The sequence below is a fragment of the Onychostruthus taczanowskii genome, unplaced genomic scaffold (assembly GCF_017590055.1).
Source record: "Onychostruthus taczanowskii isolate IOZ18803 unplaced genomic scaffold, ASM1759005v1 scaffold53, whole genome shotgun sequence".
Classification (NCBI taxonomy): domain Eukaryota; kingdom Metazoa; phylum Chordata; class Aves; order Passeriformes; family Passeridae; genus Onychostruthus; species Onychostruthus taczanowskii.
In genome coordinates, this window is record NW_024502902.1 from 4897419 (window position 1) to 4915228 (window position 17810).

General features: G+C 36.5%; 1 protein-coding gene across 4 annotated transcripts in view; it reads left to right on the plus strand.

Annotated features, from left to right (window-relative positions):
* Positions 1 to 17810, plus strand: part of LARGE1 (LARGE xylosyl- and glucuronyltransferase 1) — a 272087-nt gene that overhangs the window by 103252 nt on the left and 151025 nt on the right. The gene's annotated exons all lie outside the window — the stretch shown is intronic.

Genomic DNA, 17810 nt, shown 5'->3' on the forward strand with positions numbered 1-17810 from the left:
GTTGCTCATTTCCAAGTCTGTACCATCAAATTAGTACAAAACTTAAATGAGTATTAAGGAAGGGAATGAGTTATCAGCTCATTGAAGGCAAGGAAGGGAGGACACTAAGATACATTCTAGCAGATAAATCAAAGTGGACCTCTCAATTTTCCTGAAAGTTATCAAAAAAGAAAATTCTGTGGTTTTTTTTTAATTCCATTCATTTCCCTAATGAGTAGTTGAAAATCTTTAACCTTCAAGAGTAATTATTTTCTAAGTCTTATCCATTATTTCAGTTTTGTAGATATTTTTCTTCCTTAAAAAAAAGAAAAAGCTGATTAATTATAGGAAGATGGATGCTTTAACTAAGCTTCAGCCTTCTTGGTGAGTTCTAGCCTGTAGCTAATAAATGTTATCTCTTGCAATTTAAACACCTTTTCTATTAATTAAGTTTTTTAAAAAGTGGGGATATGTTAAAAAATTGCACAAGGTGATATATAACTGTCATGAATGAATTAAACTCACTCATAGTAAAGCTTCATTATGTACCTATTTTCAATATAAGAAAAATAAAAGAATGATTATATCCATCATGGTGTGAACAGAAAATACTTTTCTTAGTCTGTAAAGTAAGAAAATGTAGTAGTAAAATCACAAAAATAGACAGAAGGAGAAAAGAATTGATATAATTCCTCAAAACTTTAAATATTTTAAACACTCTCAATTTTTAAATATTTAACAGAATTTAATTTGACTGATGGTGTCTCTTTTGCTAGAAAAAATATCCCCTACGGTCTTGTCAATCCCAAATATCCTAATATCCTGCATTCTGAATCACAAAAATCATGACATTGAATTTCTAGTTTTGTTTTTAAAGCGACTCTGCATCTGTTCTCCTAAAAATAAGTCCTCATTAGCTACCATTTAGGTTATGAATTATTAGATCAGAATTTATAACTACATAACAATTTCAAGTTTTTCTTTGACATTCTAAGGAATGAAAAAATCTTCTTGCTATAGAAAGGAAAACCAAGACTCTTTGAGTAGCAGTTCACATGTACATTCACATTAATTAAATCTGTAAAACTAAGCTGTACTTGTAAGGCAGGTACATAGGATTTTTCTCTAAGTGAATTCCGGGTTTTTGTCTTTTATCTGTCTTAAAGTTCTAAGGAAGATTTGTTGAAAAATGATGACATCTCAAGTAGTACTTAGAAGGTGCATCTTACTTTCCTGTTCATTATCTTTACTACTTGCAGTGTGGGAGTGCTGAGTGCTGTTTCTCTCTAACTCTGAGAGATAGGAATCCTTACTTTTCAGAAGAACAGGCCAGGGCACAGCAGCTTTTGGGAAATCCTGTGAAAACCCACAGCATTTTGCACTGTAATATGCAGCTACCAATGCCACCGGGCAGTTCATTAGGATTCATGGAACTTGGCCATCCATGCTTGTGGCAATTTCCTGTGTACTTACTTAGGAAAAGAGCTGGGAAATGTCTGCTTCCTCTTTGATGGGTTGCCTTCCTGCTAAAATGTGGCAAGAGAGGCCCTTGTGGATGAAGAGCAGGGAATATGTTTGTTTAGACCTTGCGTGCAGAAGTGAATAGGTAGTGTGGGGCCTGATCTCATCAGGCAGCAACAGCTTCAATGAACTCTGTCAGTGTGCAGTTCTCAGGACCAGATCTAAACTTTGATGGAAGTCATAGGTTAATTGAGTTCAAGGCCATTAAGGACATCCCAGTTGTCTGAACTGGTCTTTGATAGGAAGCTTGTGTAATCATTTGTCGTTTTCAGCTACTAAAATGTGTACCCTATTTCTCATTTGAAATTTGTCTTCAAGTTGGTGGTTCTTGCTAAATCATTTCCCATAAGATTAAAGAGCTCCTCCATTCCTGCTCTTTTCTTCATGTGGAGCAACTAACATAGCTCAGTCAACTCACTTCTCAGTTTGCCTCTTGTAAGCTGAACGGTTTGATCTCTTTAATTTGTAGGCATTATCTCTAGTTTTAGCTTTTTTTGCTGTCTCTCTTCTGAGCCCTCTCAAGATTTTCAACACACTTTAGAAATGCACATGACAGAAGTCATGGTGGTATGAAATAGCATTCTCATCACCACTACATAAAGAGGTACTACTTATATTTATCATTTCCTGCTCTTAACTCCCCAATTATACTTCCAAGTACCAAATGACTTACACTCCCAGTTCTTGAAACTCTTTTTTATATTATCTTCTTACCTATGCTGATTTTAAGTCACTTCCATGACCAATATTTTCCAAAATAGATGATTCTATTTTATAGTCATAGTCTAAATTGTTTGTTCTCAAAAATATTCCTTTGCAGTTGGATATAATGAACTGCATTGTGTCTGAGTAGGCAGGATTGCCTTGTCCTTAGCATAATTTTCACTATTAACTTGATGTTGTGTGTAAAATCTTGGTTTTTTTTTTCTTTTTATTTCCAAAGCATCATTAACTATTAAATAGGAACCACCAATTACTGAGTTCTTTGAGATGCCAGCAGGTATTCCTGTTTCAGTAAACTTTGTGCTTGCAGCATGGTTACATAGTCAGGTTTTAGTTCTTTATGTAGTATGTCCTGGTATTGTTATCTTTTTAACAAGAAAATATATTACTAGATCAGACACCTTGCAATGCCTTAATATGTTAATTTATACATCTGTGCATAATATTTAGTTGCCAACCTTAAATCAGATGAAAAGATAAAATCAGTCTTACCAGATTGATAGTTAAAAAAAAAAAAAGCTTTCTATCTTTAATTATATTCCTATCAATTAGTTTTTGTCTTCTGACTTCTGGATGAACTTTTTCATTACTTTAAGTGCACTTAGTGCATTTGGCATCAGTGCAACAGGCCCAAGAGTCATCATGATCATTTTGTTTCTCCTTTTTGAGTACTGACACTGAATAAATACTCAAGTCAGTAAAACAGCCTGTCCTTTCTGATAGGTATTATGTAGTGTTTTTGGCCATTCCTGGCACAAATTCCTTCCTTTATTTTTGAGCACACCGTCTTCCCCTGGTTACTTAGGACCACTGGATAGAAGATACCCTGGTTTACGTTCCTGCTAACAAAAGTCGAGTCTCAAAGTTGTCTGCCGGAAACTAATTATATTATGTAAAATCACAGTGCTTGTTGTGTTCAAAAATTACAGATTTTCTAAAGTCTCTGAATAAGGAAAAAGGTCAAATTCAGTTCATTTAGTCGGCCAAACATGCACTGTTTTCCAAGATGTTGGTATGTGCTGAGTAGACATATTACTCATCTTTTCTTGTCAGCGTATTAGCTTCCTTCATTTTTTTAGTCAAGTATCAAAAGCTTTTCTTGAGGGACTACCCTTCTAACTTGAATCATCTGGCTGCAAGACTCCTTTTGAAATTTTTCTGTAGCACCATTTTAAGCCTGTGTTGGAGCATCATAGGTTGAGTTTACATGAAGGGGCACTGCAGTCCAAAGAACTGAATGTGTGTATCCTTGTACAATATCTCTACCTCAGTGTGACTAAACCAGCTCTTCCAACTATGCACCACAATGAGGCTTCACAAGGGAAAAGTTATGAACTTTCCAATCTCCTCCCTGTCTTTCTAATTCTCTATTTGTCTATTTTGTTAGTGCAGATATCATTGAGAGCTCAATGGCTGATTTATAGTTTTCATAGCTCTTAAATAGACCACACAGATTTAAAAAGGGAAACTGAAAAATGTTCAGCCTTCCTTACACAAACTGTTCTTTCTTCAGTAATGTTGGAGTATATACACCTGAATCCCCTTTAAAAATTAAATGGAATACCTTTATCAGCAATTGCTACTACTTACTGCAGTGAAATCACTGTTTCAACACCTCCAAAAGTAGCTCTATCTTAGTTTTCCTTGGGACTTGGACTTTTTCCCTGGAATTTAACTTGTAAAGCCTCTTGTTCTTCTTGTTCCCCACAGACAAGACCATCTGGACATTGTTATGTTGTAATTGTGGAGAGCCTAATATTTTTGTTTGTTAGGATTATGGAATTAGTCTGTCTTTTAAATAAAGTGACACAGACATCATCTCATTAACATTTATATGACTTCTTTCTTATTTTGGTTGCAGCCAGTAATATTCAAGTGTTTTTGTGTGATTTTGTAGACTGTGGTGCCATGAGATATGGCAGCCAAAGTTTGGCTTTGGCTGGCTTCACAGTGGAAGTGTGGTAGTACTTCATTAGTTCACATACCTTAAACATTTGGATTCCTGCACTTCCAAGTTCCTTTTTGAAATTTCAGAAATATGATTCTCCAGGTAGGGGGGTGTCATTGAGCTCTGGGATTTTTTAGCTCTGATTGTGCTCTCTTAGTCCTTCACCAAAATCATTGACTTTAAAGAAATTTCTAGTGTGTCAGGTAAAAAGATGAAGTTGGAGTCTTCTGCATGATGTAGGCCAGAGGATTTTTATAGCCTTTTACAAAAACCTGTTATGATTTTAAAATACACAGAGACAGAAAATTATTGGTGATATTTGGTGAGTTATGTCAATCCTTAATTTTTTTATTCAAAATTTGGATTGTGTTTCTGTCTTTTATTTTTGAAAATTCAATTATCAACCTCTGGTTCCTGTACCTTACTCTTGAAATTGGAAGTCTTTTGGAGTGAACTTTATTATTTCCCTAAAGGATATGAGCAAATTGCCTATTAGCCATACTTCTGTTTATCTGAGTAGATTTCTGACCTTCAGCAGTTCATTCTGAAATGGGTTTTCCAGCACTTAGGCCATTCTCTAGGCCTTCACATAATTCATCTTACTGAGTTCTTTGTTAAATAAAGATCACCAGAACAGAACAGTATTCTGTATTCTCCAGTTATATGTATTGTACAAATACACATAGGAAAATATTGAAGTGTTTTTATAAAAAATTGAGATTGACAAAATATTTCCATTCTAAATGTCCTTTTTAAGAGGCTTATAGTTGTTCACAGACTGTGACTGTTCAGGATAGAATTTTACATTTTGATGAAAACTCTGTAGAAGGCTTTTTTAATTATTTGAGAAAATTGCTTATTTTCCGGGAGAAAATAGTTTTTCTTGCAAATATGATTCAATTACTGTTTAACTGTAACGGGAAATAATTTCATTCTTTGTCCCCGTTTTTGCCAATTCTGACTTTAAGAAAGTTACCCATTGAGCTGAGGTATCTAGCACTTTGCTTAGAAGCTTAGAAGTTTATTTATTACATGATGAGGAAGGGAAAGGTACAAAGATATTAATTTAAATGCTGTAGAGATTTATGAAGAATAGGGGATAAAATAATGTTATCTGTCTATTTTAGGGGTTTTTTTTTGTTGTTGGTTTGGGGTAGTGTGGGGGTTTTTTTGTTGTTGTTTTTGTTGTGGTTTGTTTTTTTTTTTTTGTTTGTTGGTTTGGGGTAGTGTGGGGTGTTTTTTTGTAGTTGTTTTTGTTGTGGTTTTTTGGTTTTTTTTTTTTTTTTTTTTTTTTTTTTTTTGCTTGTTTTTGTTTTTTCCCTGTGAGTGGGTGATTTCAACAAGATTTAACTTGAAAACTTGATGGGTGTTTGAACAGGACCTTTCACAAGGGCAGGTGTCCATAACATTGAAAAAACCACCATGATTTTGAGAAAATGATAGGTATGAAGATGAGATGCTGTGCAGGAGTAGCACTGTGTGACCTGCCACTGCTATTTCAGAATGTTCTGAGAAGGCAAGCTATTTGATCAGGAGATCAGTATGAGTATTTTGGTTATATACTGTAAAACAATTACCTAGACTTGAATTTCACTGCAAGAGGAGGCTTTGGTATATTGCTGTGACGTTAATTTAAATGCACAGAAGCCAAGAACTTTAGAGTTACAGCAGCTGTGGGAAACATAAGTTGGTAATGTTTACATACACTTCAGAGCATAAATTTCTTACCATAAGCAGCAATGCAAAACACTACATATGTGCAAGTGGAGAGAGCAATGGATACTGTGAGAACCATGGATGAATTTGAATTTTTGGACTTTAAATATGGAACCCCAAGCCTGCACTCACAGCTTGTTTCCCACTGAATATATAAGATACAAAATGAGTTACATCCTGTTCTAAAATACAAGACCCTGATTCTGCATAAACTTAAGTGTTTACATAAATTCAGTCATCTAAGTAACCATACTGCCTGCTGTAACTTCTTTGTAGTGGTTCACATGCATGTACCTGTTTACTGGGCTTAGTTCCTGGCATCCTAGAAACACTGCAAACCAAGAAATGAAAATGAACATGTTACACCAAGTGCATTTTCTGAGGCAGGGCACCTAGGTCAAGATACTTGCTGTTTTGTCAGTTTGGCTTCAGCTTCCTGAACTCCCCACCTTGAGAAGCAGAGGTCAAGGATTCTCTTTGACTGGATACTTTTGCTTTTAGGTAGTAGTTAATACTGGCTGAGAATCAACTTAATTCATTTAATGCTGTCTACGAGTCTTTATGGCCTGTAAATCATGTAGGACTGGTATATCTGCTAGTAGTGGTTGTTGGCTCTATTCATAGTAGTTTCTAATAAAAGAGAATAGGTTTTGAGCTTTTTGCTCTCTCCTTAACCCTCTATTGATCCCTTGGTTGCTCAGAGAGTGTTTATAATAAAATAATCTTTGTTCACTTGGGTTGATTTATTCTCTGTTAAGCATCAGGTCTACATATTGTTGTGTTAATTTCTGATGTGTTTTAGGGTGCTAGTTCTTAAATACACTGACTCTGATTTTCTTCTAATCCATCAAATAGACTCATCAGTAAGACTCTTTTTTAAAACAAGTTTCTTTTGAGAACATACCAGTATTTCATTGTGTATTTTGTGACCTTTCTTCTGTTGCTTGTTTTGATCTGAATCCTTTAAAAACACACCAGATCAGCAAAAATCAGGGAACTTAGTCTGACCTCTTTGCCTATATTAGCTAAATGTGGTAATTTAAGAAATAGCTGTGACAGCATGTTGCCTTTAAAAAAAAATTAAAACATTATATATAAATATATAATTATATTTGTAATATAATAATTATTATTTAATTATAATTATTTTTGTGATTTAATAAAGGCCAAAAGAGACTGTATCAGAAAATTGTAAGTTTTATCATTAGTATCAGTGGGCTTGCTTCAGAAAATCTTGGTGGGTGGTGAGGTGGAAGGTTTATTTACTTTTCTATTTTTAAACCTTTAGGGAACTGCTTGTCACTTTTTCTCTACCATTAGTGGGACTAAGTATATTTTTGCTCTCACATATTACCTGAGATCCTACATAACTCCACTATGACAGCTGTGAGGGCCTGGACAATATCACCAATTATTTTGAAACTCATGATGTGAGTTTCATGTCAGTACTAGTGATGTCTAGATGCTTCACCATTGTTTCCTGTTAAGAGAGTTCATTATTATCTGGTTCTCCTGAATGATTGGCAGTGGTTGACACAAGGACTGGGTTTGTGTCTTTGCACTCTCAACTCTAATGCAAGTTAAAATTTCATCAATGTGTTCTTGGAGAAGCTTTCAAGGCTCTTCTCGGCATGCTTCACAACGCAGTGATCAAAATTCTCCTTCAAAACATGAGCTAAGTTCACATGAGCTACCTAGGACCCTAAATGGCAACCCCCTAAGTTAAAGAGGGAGATGGACAACTCAGGCCATCTTCTGTCTGGCATCCTGACCCCAGGTCCTGTGAGCTTCTAGGAGGAGGAGGATGGCTTAGCCAAAATCAGTGCATTGCCATTGGCCAATCTGAAAGAGCCCATGGCTACCAGCAGGCATTGGCAATGTGAAACAGCCCATGGCTACCAGCAGGCATTGGCAATGTGAAACAGCCCATGGCTACCAGGAGCCTTTCTAGTGCATCACAAGTAGTTAAGTACCAGAAGGGAGGCTGTGTCTACTGGACAGTCGCACAGTTTTTCTCTGCCTTGACAGTGGCCAAGAGGGAGGGACAAAGCCAGGAGAGAGATGCTCCCTGCTCCCCAGTACAGCCAGGATTCTGGATGAGGTCTCTCACCTTTGCCATGCCATTGGTACTTTGGCCGTGTTCAGGCTTCAGGGATTTGGGAGGAGGAAGCAATGCAGAGTAGCTCTGAAGCTTGCTGGTTCATGGCAGCACCAACAGATGTATGGCAATGTGCTGCGCTTTGGCAGCAGCCAGCAGCAATACTGCCACTTGCCAAGACAATTGGCAGCAGATGGCTTTGTCCAATTCTGTCATGAAATTAGTTTAGATTAAAAAAGATAAAGTATTGTACTTGGAGCTGATTCATTGCAAGAAAATGAGATTCCTTGTACTCTGATTTTATAAGTTGTGAATTTCACAAGAACTGATGAGAATCCAGATTATTACATAGCCTTCTCTTCACAGCCCAGTGCCATGGTCATGCAAAAGTAAGAAAAGTTCAGTTGTATTCTTCAGTGATATCAAAGGCAGGTTTTCTATATTTACCATAGCTTCTAGGGTAACTTTTTTTAAGTGGATGACAGCTGAGGAAATTTTGGACCCACAATTCCTAATCTGTTTTTTGTACAACTGTGTGTCCAAATCTTTATTTTGGCAGCTGACCCCATGATGAAAACAATACCACATTGCAGGAGTACATGCCACCTGTGATAACTTTTTAAATATAATTTTTTGCTGCAAAATAGCAAGTGCTTAATGTAGTCTCTCCTCCAACTTTTCTTCTGTATTGATAACCAGAATTCTCATATGAGTTTGAACTGATGATCTTCATGGAACTTACTGAGAAAAATCAGTAAAAGAAGGACAGTATAGAAGATGTCCAATTTATACTCTTTTAACGCTAATCTGAGCCTTACAGAATCTTCTATCTCTGTAATGCTTGTAGGTTTTGTTTATAAAATTCGTTCATATAAGTAATAGCAATAAATGCCAGAAAGCCATGCTGTTTTCTGACAAGAGTGATCATTATCTCTACCATTCTTGCCACTGCCTAAAGCCAGGCAGTCTATACCTATTTCTTTCTGATAGTTGCTCTTTTTCTTTTAAAAAAAAATAAAATAAAAAAAGAAACAGACTTTCATGAATTAATATCATTATTGGCCAGTGTCTTTTTAACTTGGGTGAAAAATTGTCCTCATGCTTTAAAAAGCCTGAAAAAAAAATCTACAAACTCAACAAAATATTTTGGAAAAGACATAGTTTGAAGAAAAAAGCAAATCAATGATTTTGGGTATCCTGTAGTTTTTGTGCTTAGATTAAATGCTATTAATAAAAAAAAATCTATTATTCTGAAAAACATTTAGAAAGCTAAACTAGCTGAAAAATTTGGAATAACTTTCTAATTTGTGTTAAAATTTAAGTATTAACTAAAAAGGCACAATCTTGACCATCCTAGTTTGAAAATCTTGGAAGACTATTTGTTTGGACTAAGAATGTATTTTCTGTTGTACCCAGGTGATTTAGGAGCTGGGGAAATGGGCCCACATTTCAAAAGTTCAAAAGTATCTGAGAGATTAGGAAGATGAGCACAGCCTATTTGTTCTTGTAACTGATGACTGCCACCCTAAAAATCCCACTCCATCTCCCAAGCTTTATTTATATGTTAAATTGCTGGTGATTAAAAAATGCTATTTATAGAAATCTAAAGGAAGGGAGGTGTAAAATATTGCAGTGGTCTAAGGAGTGTATTTCCTCAGAGCACCTCCCCAGCAGACAATCATTTGTATCTTGTACTGGTGAAGCATTTCCAGCACAGAGGCAACTGCCCCAGTAAAAAAACTTCACTGTATTGATATATTAAGCTGCTTCCCCACAATGGAGTGTACTGCTGGTGAACATGATTTTTTTTCTGGTGTAATTGTATGTACTCACATTGCTTCCACAAGGATAGCAGTTCAGTCAGGGATTAAACATTTTCATATCTCATTTCATGGCTCAGGAAGTCTCTCTGGAAGCTCATGTGGACTGCCTGAAAGCCTGAAAAATCCTCTGAACAAGGATTTGGTTGTTAGCTTGTTACCAAATAAGAGGACTTTAAATATAATAATATAAAATGATTACAGATTGTTATTTTGTTTTTAATTTTCCTCAACTCTGCTGGGAAAAAAGGTACTCTAAGGACCTCCTATTGTATTTGGAGCTAGTGAAGTGAACAGGGAATGTTTTCATTTTAATCAGTAGTCTTACTTAAGAAGAAATTAATAAACTGTTCTTCTAAAAATCTTTTTGTTAGTATTTTATATCCACAGTGCACCACCCCATAAAGATATTTCATTTGTGAGGCTGCTTGTTATTCTCTGAAATATGACTTAACTGCTACATGGTAGCACAAGAAGTTCTGTTCTTATTCTGAGATTTCTGAGCACGGGCAGCCTCAGAGCCATTGTGATGAATGGAGCAGCCTAAAACTAGGCTACATTTATCAGAACTCACACTTAAGAGCTGACTGAAATGCTTTGGTCTTTACGTGCACAAAGCAAATGATCACTAGTAGGACAGGGCACTAGCCTGTCTCATTTATTAAAATAGGAAAGAGTGTTCAAATTTCAATTTTGGCAGGATTTTCATTATCAGTATAATAGATGTAAGGCAGATGTTAATATCTTCCAAGTCAAATTGTTGCAGTACACATCAAAATGAAACTGGATATGGCCAAACCATTCAGTAGCAGCCATGGGCATAAAAAACTCGTTTCAGGTTTGTAGGTTTTCTCCCCCTCCCTTCAGCAGCCCTTGCATTTCCTGAGGCTTGTGTGCTTACAGAGCACTGGCAGGTGCCTGCCCCGTCAGAATGGTTTTATAATAAGTCCTGGGATAGCATGTTCAAAAGAATATTAAATTTCATGGTCAAGCCAAGTTAGTCTGTTATGACTATTTTTAAAGCCATTTAAGCAATTTGAATAAGAATAGATTCCTAAAAGTGCACCTACCAGCAATCTGTGCCTCTCAGGCTCCTCAGTGACTATTAATTTTAATGGAATGTGATTCTAAATCATCTACGTGATCTTCAAGACCTTTTTTTTTTACAAAATGGTAGAAAGACATTAAAAAATACTCCAGATAATATAATTTCATTGTAAAGTACCAATATGGGGGATTTTAAAAATTAAGTAATACTCATCTTCTCCATCACCTCAATGAAAACAATAATTATGAGTGCTTTTCTAGCTCATCATTCTTCCTTCTCCCAGTCTACACTGGAATTAGGAATGAGAAACAAGAAAAAAAAATTAAAAAGTTTTTGATTGCTAGACTTTTCTTGACAGCTGGGGAATAAATTAATTTCAAATAAAGATAAAAATATGGGTTTGGCAGAGCACGCTGTTCTGGGAAAGAGTTCTCAATCACTGTCTTAATAATTTTGGCCTACTAGCTGCATGGTAGGATTCTCCCTCATCTGAATTATAAAGGGAGTCACCACTGCTTTTACCCATGTTAGTAATTTTCTCTCAAAGAAAGTGCTGATGAATATGTCACTGCCTATGGAGAATTGCTCTGCTATAAATATATCCATTGATTTAGATTTATTTCTCATACCTCTGTGTAAGTCAACATTACAGAAGCTTGAGGTACTAGTTTTCTAGGATTTCATTGTTCCCTGAAACTAGGATAGGTGATTTTAGTAATATATATGCTCTTTTGGTTTCCCTAAAATTGAGAAGTCTAAAGAGTTTGTGTGCTTTTTTTTTTCTTTTTCCAACAAATTAACCAGAAGTCTACCAGACGGTTTTCCTTAGTAAAATTGAAATTAAGGCCAGCATCTGCTATGCTTATCTCAGATCCAGTAGGTATTTTTGACATCTTTGTCCATTTCTAGGTTTTCATTATGGGGTTTTTTCTATTTTTCCAGTTCATGTTCTCTATTTTAAAATGGATTTGTGCCTCCTTCTTGCTATTTCCATTGTACAAAGCAAGATATGAAATGTGACCTCAAGTTACTGATTTTTGTGTTTCTCAGAGCAGCGCTTCACTGCTCTCTGCATACGCCATTGCTCTAGTAGTTTAAGCTCTTTTTCCTGAAGACATATATAAGCCCATCTCTGTACTGTGCCCTGGGTTCAAAATTCTCCAAGCACTGAAATTCAATTGGCAAGACACACTCATTGTGATCTATGGGTAGCTTTTTTGGGGGTCAGAAAGGGAACAATTTGCAGAGTGCCCTTTATGCTACCCTTGTGGCACAGGAGGAAGGTTTTCATACACCACTTGGAAGTGCCATTGCCTTAGCTGTCCTAACCTGCAGTGCTCATGAAGCCATCATGCTACTGCATTTCCAGAAATGTTGCAGCTGAACTGATGGCAATTCCAGATGGATGTTTTTGTTTCCCTCTAGAAGCATTTAATAGGCATGAATATACCATTCATGCAGCAGTCCCATATGCTTCATAGTGTTGTATTTTGACCCTAGTGAATCAGTTCCTGAGAGAGACAAAAGTCTCCAGTCAGGAATTTTTCTCCATTTCTTTCTGATCCATTTTTTGTTGTTCCCAGTGGCATAAGTCAGCTTTACTTGGATGATATTTTCTAAGACTTGCAAGTGGCAGCTCTGCTGTAACTGTACTCCAAGCCTTCTTTCTCTTTCTTGAGCTGTAGAAATTAGTCTTTAGAATACTTCTGCTTTTGGTCCCAGCATAGCCTTTGAGAGCAGCCCTGCTCAAGAAAAGTGTGTGCCACTGTTGTTGAAAGGATGTAACTGAAGGCGGATTCCCTTAGGCTGTGCCCCAGCTCATTTAGGAAGTTCATACTCACTGCCTGTGCTTCTACTCTTCCTTCTAAGGAGCTGCTGCAGTCCCTTCCTGCAGAGATTTGTAGCCTTTGTGAGGTCGTGCTAAGACCAACATTTAAGTAGTCTACACTAAAAATAGTCCTTTCTTTATGGTGGTGGGAAAAGAGCTTTCTTAAGCACATGTATCATGGCACTGCCGTTTGTCAGGCCAGCGCCCTGCAAACTGGAACCATTGGTAGGGCTTGCATCTCTCCTGGTGGTACATGCAGGAGTGCTTTGTGCTTTTATTTGTGCTCTACACACGTGAGGCAAATGAAGGCAGAAGTACTTCTGGTATTCCGTAACTTACACTTGCTTATCCTTGAAATACTTTTATTCATTCCACATTGTACTCTTAGGTATGGTATGGCATAGTATGGTATTGCTATGTTATGGTATGTGGAGGAGCAAGAGATACAAGCATTATTAGGATTTAATTTGTTTCCTTTCTGGGATTTTACCTGTGGCAGTAGCACCATCTACATCCCTGTTCTCTAAAGCAGTGCATTCAGCTATGCAGCTCCCATTCTGAGCATTCCAGAAGAAAAGAGTATTTTCCTTACCATCCTTCATCTACACTTATCTTGAGAATTTGGTTATATATCTCTCTGTTAAAGAGAAAATGAGTGAACAGCCTGCAGAGCACTAGCAAATAATCTAATAATGATTAGTTTTATCTGTGAGCATGATTCTTGTCAGTTGAAATTATGCAGAAGTGACTGTTGGTAAGTAAAAACAGATTTGTTTTCATTGGGTTTTCTTACATATTTCTCCTATAAGTAGACCATCATCAGTAGGTTAAAAATAATTTTTGGCTGCTTCATCTTAAAACCCATAGCCACAGTTCTTGTCATACCTGTAGCTCAGTGCCAACTTTTGATTTGATTCCTGGAAGCAAAAGCAAATAGGGAAAGAAAAAAGAAATGTAAAGTGTTAACAGTACCTCTGTGTCTACTTCACAGGTTTTATGGTAAAATGTATTTTCTGTAATTGATTTTTTGCTGTGGTGAGTACAAACCGGCCAGGATTAAGAGAGGAAACAAGCATTCCTGAGTTGACAAAACAGCCTGAAAATCCATTCCACAACAGATAGAGGAGCATTTTGAGCTGTAACTGTTTCAGAGTGTTTTTGGTGATTGCTACTAATAGGCTCTCCAAAAGAAAAAAAATTACTCCCATCTTCTACAGCCACTGTGTCACTGGGAATTGTTCCCACTAGAGCAAGTACTGAATTTTGCACAATGTCTTAGAATATTTGAAAGTGAAGGCTCAAGCTGTTCTGTTTTAGGTTGCATTTCTAGATTAATTTCTATCTAATTTAGAGAGTCCTCACCCATATTAGATGCTTTATATCTTGAATATTTCTGTCAGTTCATCCCCTACTTAATTACTTTCATTCTTCCCTAATTGAGTTTAGGGTAATAACTTTGATAACTCAGACACCATCTGGCATGGGAATACAGATTTCACAAGAAGAAAGCAGCAAAATTGCACTTGAAGTTCAGCACTATTTCTTCCCTTTCTCATTTTAAGAGAAATAATCAAAACCAGGCATGAAAATATTGTAATTTCACAGTTTTCAAAGAATCTTGAGCCATACCAAATCTAGAGATGAATAACTACAGAGTGTACCTTAGAATTCCTCACAAGTGCTCATTCTGTTAAATACAAAAAATAATAACATGATTGTGGCTATGTGACTGAGGCTTGAAATTAAGCTTATTTTCACATCTCTTGTGTGCAGCTGATAAAAGCCACTTGGTTAGATTAGATATACCTGGGCTGCTCAGTTTGGAAGGTATGAATTCATTGCATAGGCATTTTACACTGCTTAATCCACAGAGCAGGATCAGCATCAGCCTGTTATGAGGAATTACAGTCTGCACAGCCACACAGAGGATGGGGATAGAATTTGCAGAAATTTCAAAATGGAGAGAACTGGGAGAATGCTGGGCTCTAAAATCAAGGCATTAAGGATCATCAGGACCTGACTGTGAACCAGATGCAAAAGGCTTGAACAAGAGAAGCAGAAAAAGGTGGTGGTGGTGAATCAAAAAGGGAAAAGGCACAGCTGTGAAATTAAATACATGGTAATTGCTGTCTAAGAGATTTGGAGGTTTATATGCTTGGCAGAGTTGAACTTCAGCTTTTTAAGCACTGCAGTGGGACAGAGTAGAAATTAGGGCATTTTACCTTCAGTTGAGCATTCTTTCATGCAATCTGGACATCTTTTGAATGCTCAGTTTGGAGGAGAGAACCCCACAATGTGTACTGGGGAGAGATCAGTGAAAATAACATTTTTCAGTACAAAAATTTGCCTGCAGAGCCCTCTCAAGGATAGTTCCAACAAAAATAAACAAACCCTCAGTAATTCAAATTGATGATAAATACTTGTTAATTTTGTGTATTATTTTATCAGGTATAATTCTGTAGTCTTTGAAGTTCTGCTGAAGATTACTAAAGGGTATTTAGACACTACAAATGCCTGACAACTCTGAGGATTCTCTTAATTCTCTTTAGGCTGAATTGATGGATGCTCCATAGCTGTCACAGGTGCTGGCCCTTCCATTTAGCCAGCCTACCTGATGTATCTGCTGTCATGGTAAAGCATAAGGTGTTTGAACAATCCTAAGAAAAATTTTGCATTGCTAGTTCAAAGGGCATAATTTACTGTATCTAAAATGATAAGTTTTTAAAAGTTTTGTCTTCTGATTTTTTTTTGTCATGATAGGTGATGTTTTTTCAGCTTCTGCTGCAGAGATTAAAGCTAGATCTTAATGCAAAAGAAACAAGAAAATAGCACTGATATTTTCTCATGTAGCTCCAAAATTTGACTTTCCAATAAATCTAAAATATTGCAATACCTTAAATACAGTTTTAACACAACTTTCCCTGTTGACTGGATGCAGTCAGATTATTCAAGAAAAGAAAGAAAAGTATTGTCTGATGGAATGCACAATAAATATTTGTGCTCATCAAATAAGAAAGCAAATAATTTCTGTAGAAGGTGCTAGTATAAGGTGCTAGTGTGAATTTTAAATATGTACTTGCTGAAGTTACAGTTTCTCAAGAGAGGAAAGACTGTCTCTCAAAACATGAGAAATCACATTTGAATGTCTTGTCTATTGGAGTTTTACCATAAGGGACAGGATATATGTTATATAATGTTAGACATACAGGGTCTTCTTCAGAGGAAAGGTGTTAAGTTGTTTTTTCCGGGCCAGTTCTCATAAGCCCTAGAAAAACACTTAATACACCCAGGGATAGCTTAGCTACTACGCTGGGGGCATAAAATAAGCAGGATGGCTTCTGCTGTAGTGTTAGAAACAAAAAAGGTTTAATAAAAGGCAAAATAACAAATGAGAAAAACTCGAGCCAGGTACAGCGGTTTGCTCCTGGTAGAAACACTTCACAAAAGCCCCTCTTCTCTTTTGTTCTGTTCTTTTCTACTTGATTGGTCAGGCGGGACTTTTTGGCTTCTATCCAATTAGATGTTCTCTGGTGTTTGGTGAAGTCCCTGAGGCCCTATGAGGTGGCTTTTCACCTAATAGTTGAGAGAAGCTTCTGGGCTTCTTTCCTTTTTTGGGGGACAAAGGTTAGTTTTGCCACTCTGTCATTAGGGGGCACATTCCTACAGAAAGCATAAAGTCAGGACTGGTGTAACTCAATTTCTGTACTGTTTTAATGATAGTTCAGACCAAAAGAAGGCATAATTTAGAAAGTAAACTTGGTAGTAATAGGACTATAAAGTGTTCTTAGTCTGTTGCCTGCCTCAGTTTTTCCTGGGTAGATGGTCATAATTTAGAAGGGAGAAGTCCATGATTCCTTATTTTCCATAAGTATGTATTGCAGCAGCCTGTTCTTAGAGAGAAAATAAGGTGATGGAAGTAATGTTCTTTAGTGTTCAGTCCTCAACTTTATCCTCTGTCACTTCTTAACGGCTGATTGCCATGTCTAGATTAGCTCAAATTTATATTTTAATATATAATAAAAAATATTGAGATCCTTCCCTTTTCCTGAAACAAGATGGGACCAGGTGAGAAAGGAAGCCACCGTTTTCTCTCGTCTTTTTTTCCAGTCATGTTGTTTCTTCTTTTGCTTGACCTTTAAAGGACTTTTACAGTTGCAGCATTTTTGTTATGTAGCTGATCTATTGTTTTTTTCTGTGTCTGATTGTTCTTTAGGCATAAGGTGTGTTAATTTGGGGTTTTTTTCAATATGCAACAGTTTTGGTCAAGTCTCTGTCTATTCCACAAAGATGTTAAGAAAGAAGATATTTCAAATGGTAGAAGTGCATAAACCTATAATTACACTAATAAAGGAAGTTGGAGAGATATATTTAGTGAAAATCTGTCAACAGAATAAAGAACAATTGTAGGACTGTAGTTGTCCTCTAGACACAACACAACACAGTAGTTTTTGTAAATGCCTCTGTCTTCATCTTGCCATTACTCCAACACAGAAACTTGTCGTAGGCATCAATTAGTTTGTAGTATATATCAGTGTAGAAAGGCAATGGCCATTGGCCCTGCATCCAGTCTTGTAAAAGTGTCCTTAAAAACCCTACATTGTCTGTACTTACTAAAGAGGTCTCATACAGCATATTCTACTTTTGAGGGGAGCACCTGGAGGTAATTAAAACTTGGAAAACTAGAGATCAATCTATTTAAGGGAAAAAAAAGAGGAGGAAATATTTACTTAAAAACATGCAAATCCTGTTACTATTGAGCACTACTGCTCTAATTGAGTAAAGCAACTTTATTTTTTGATAGTAAACAAGTGTGTCAGTAGGGCTTAACCTCAGTGTTGCCATACACAAGAGTAGGCACATTCTTTAGAAATCTAGTTTAGGATCCTAAGTGTGCATCAAGATGTTTCTGTGTACCACAGCAGAAATGTGAATTAGTCTCAAAGATCCCCCTCATCTGTTACAAGACAAACCCTTAGTAAGCAGAATAGCTAAGTCTTGCTCCCAGTTCACTGGTTTTAACCTTAATAAACTTTTGGCTGCTTGAAAATGAAAAATCTCCTTTGCTTGCTTCAGAGGAAGCTCAGCAGGTTTGTGATGGGGCACAGGGGACATAGCCCACATTCTAACCT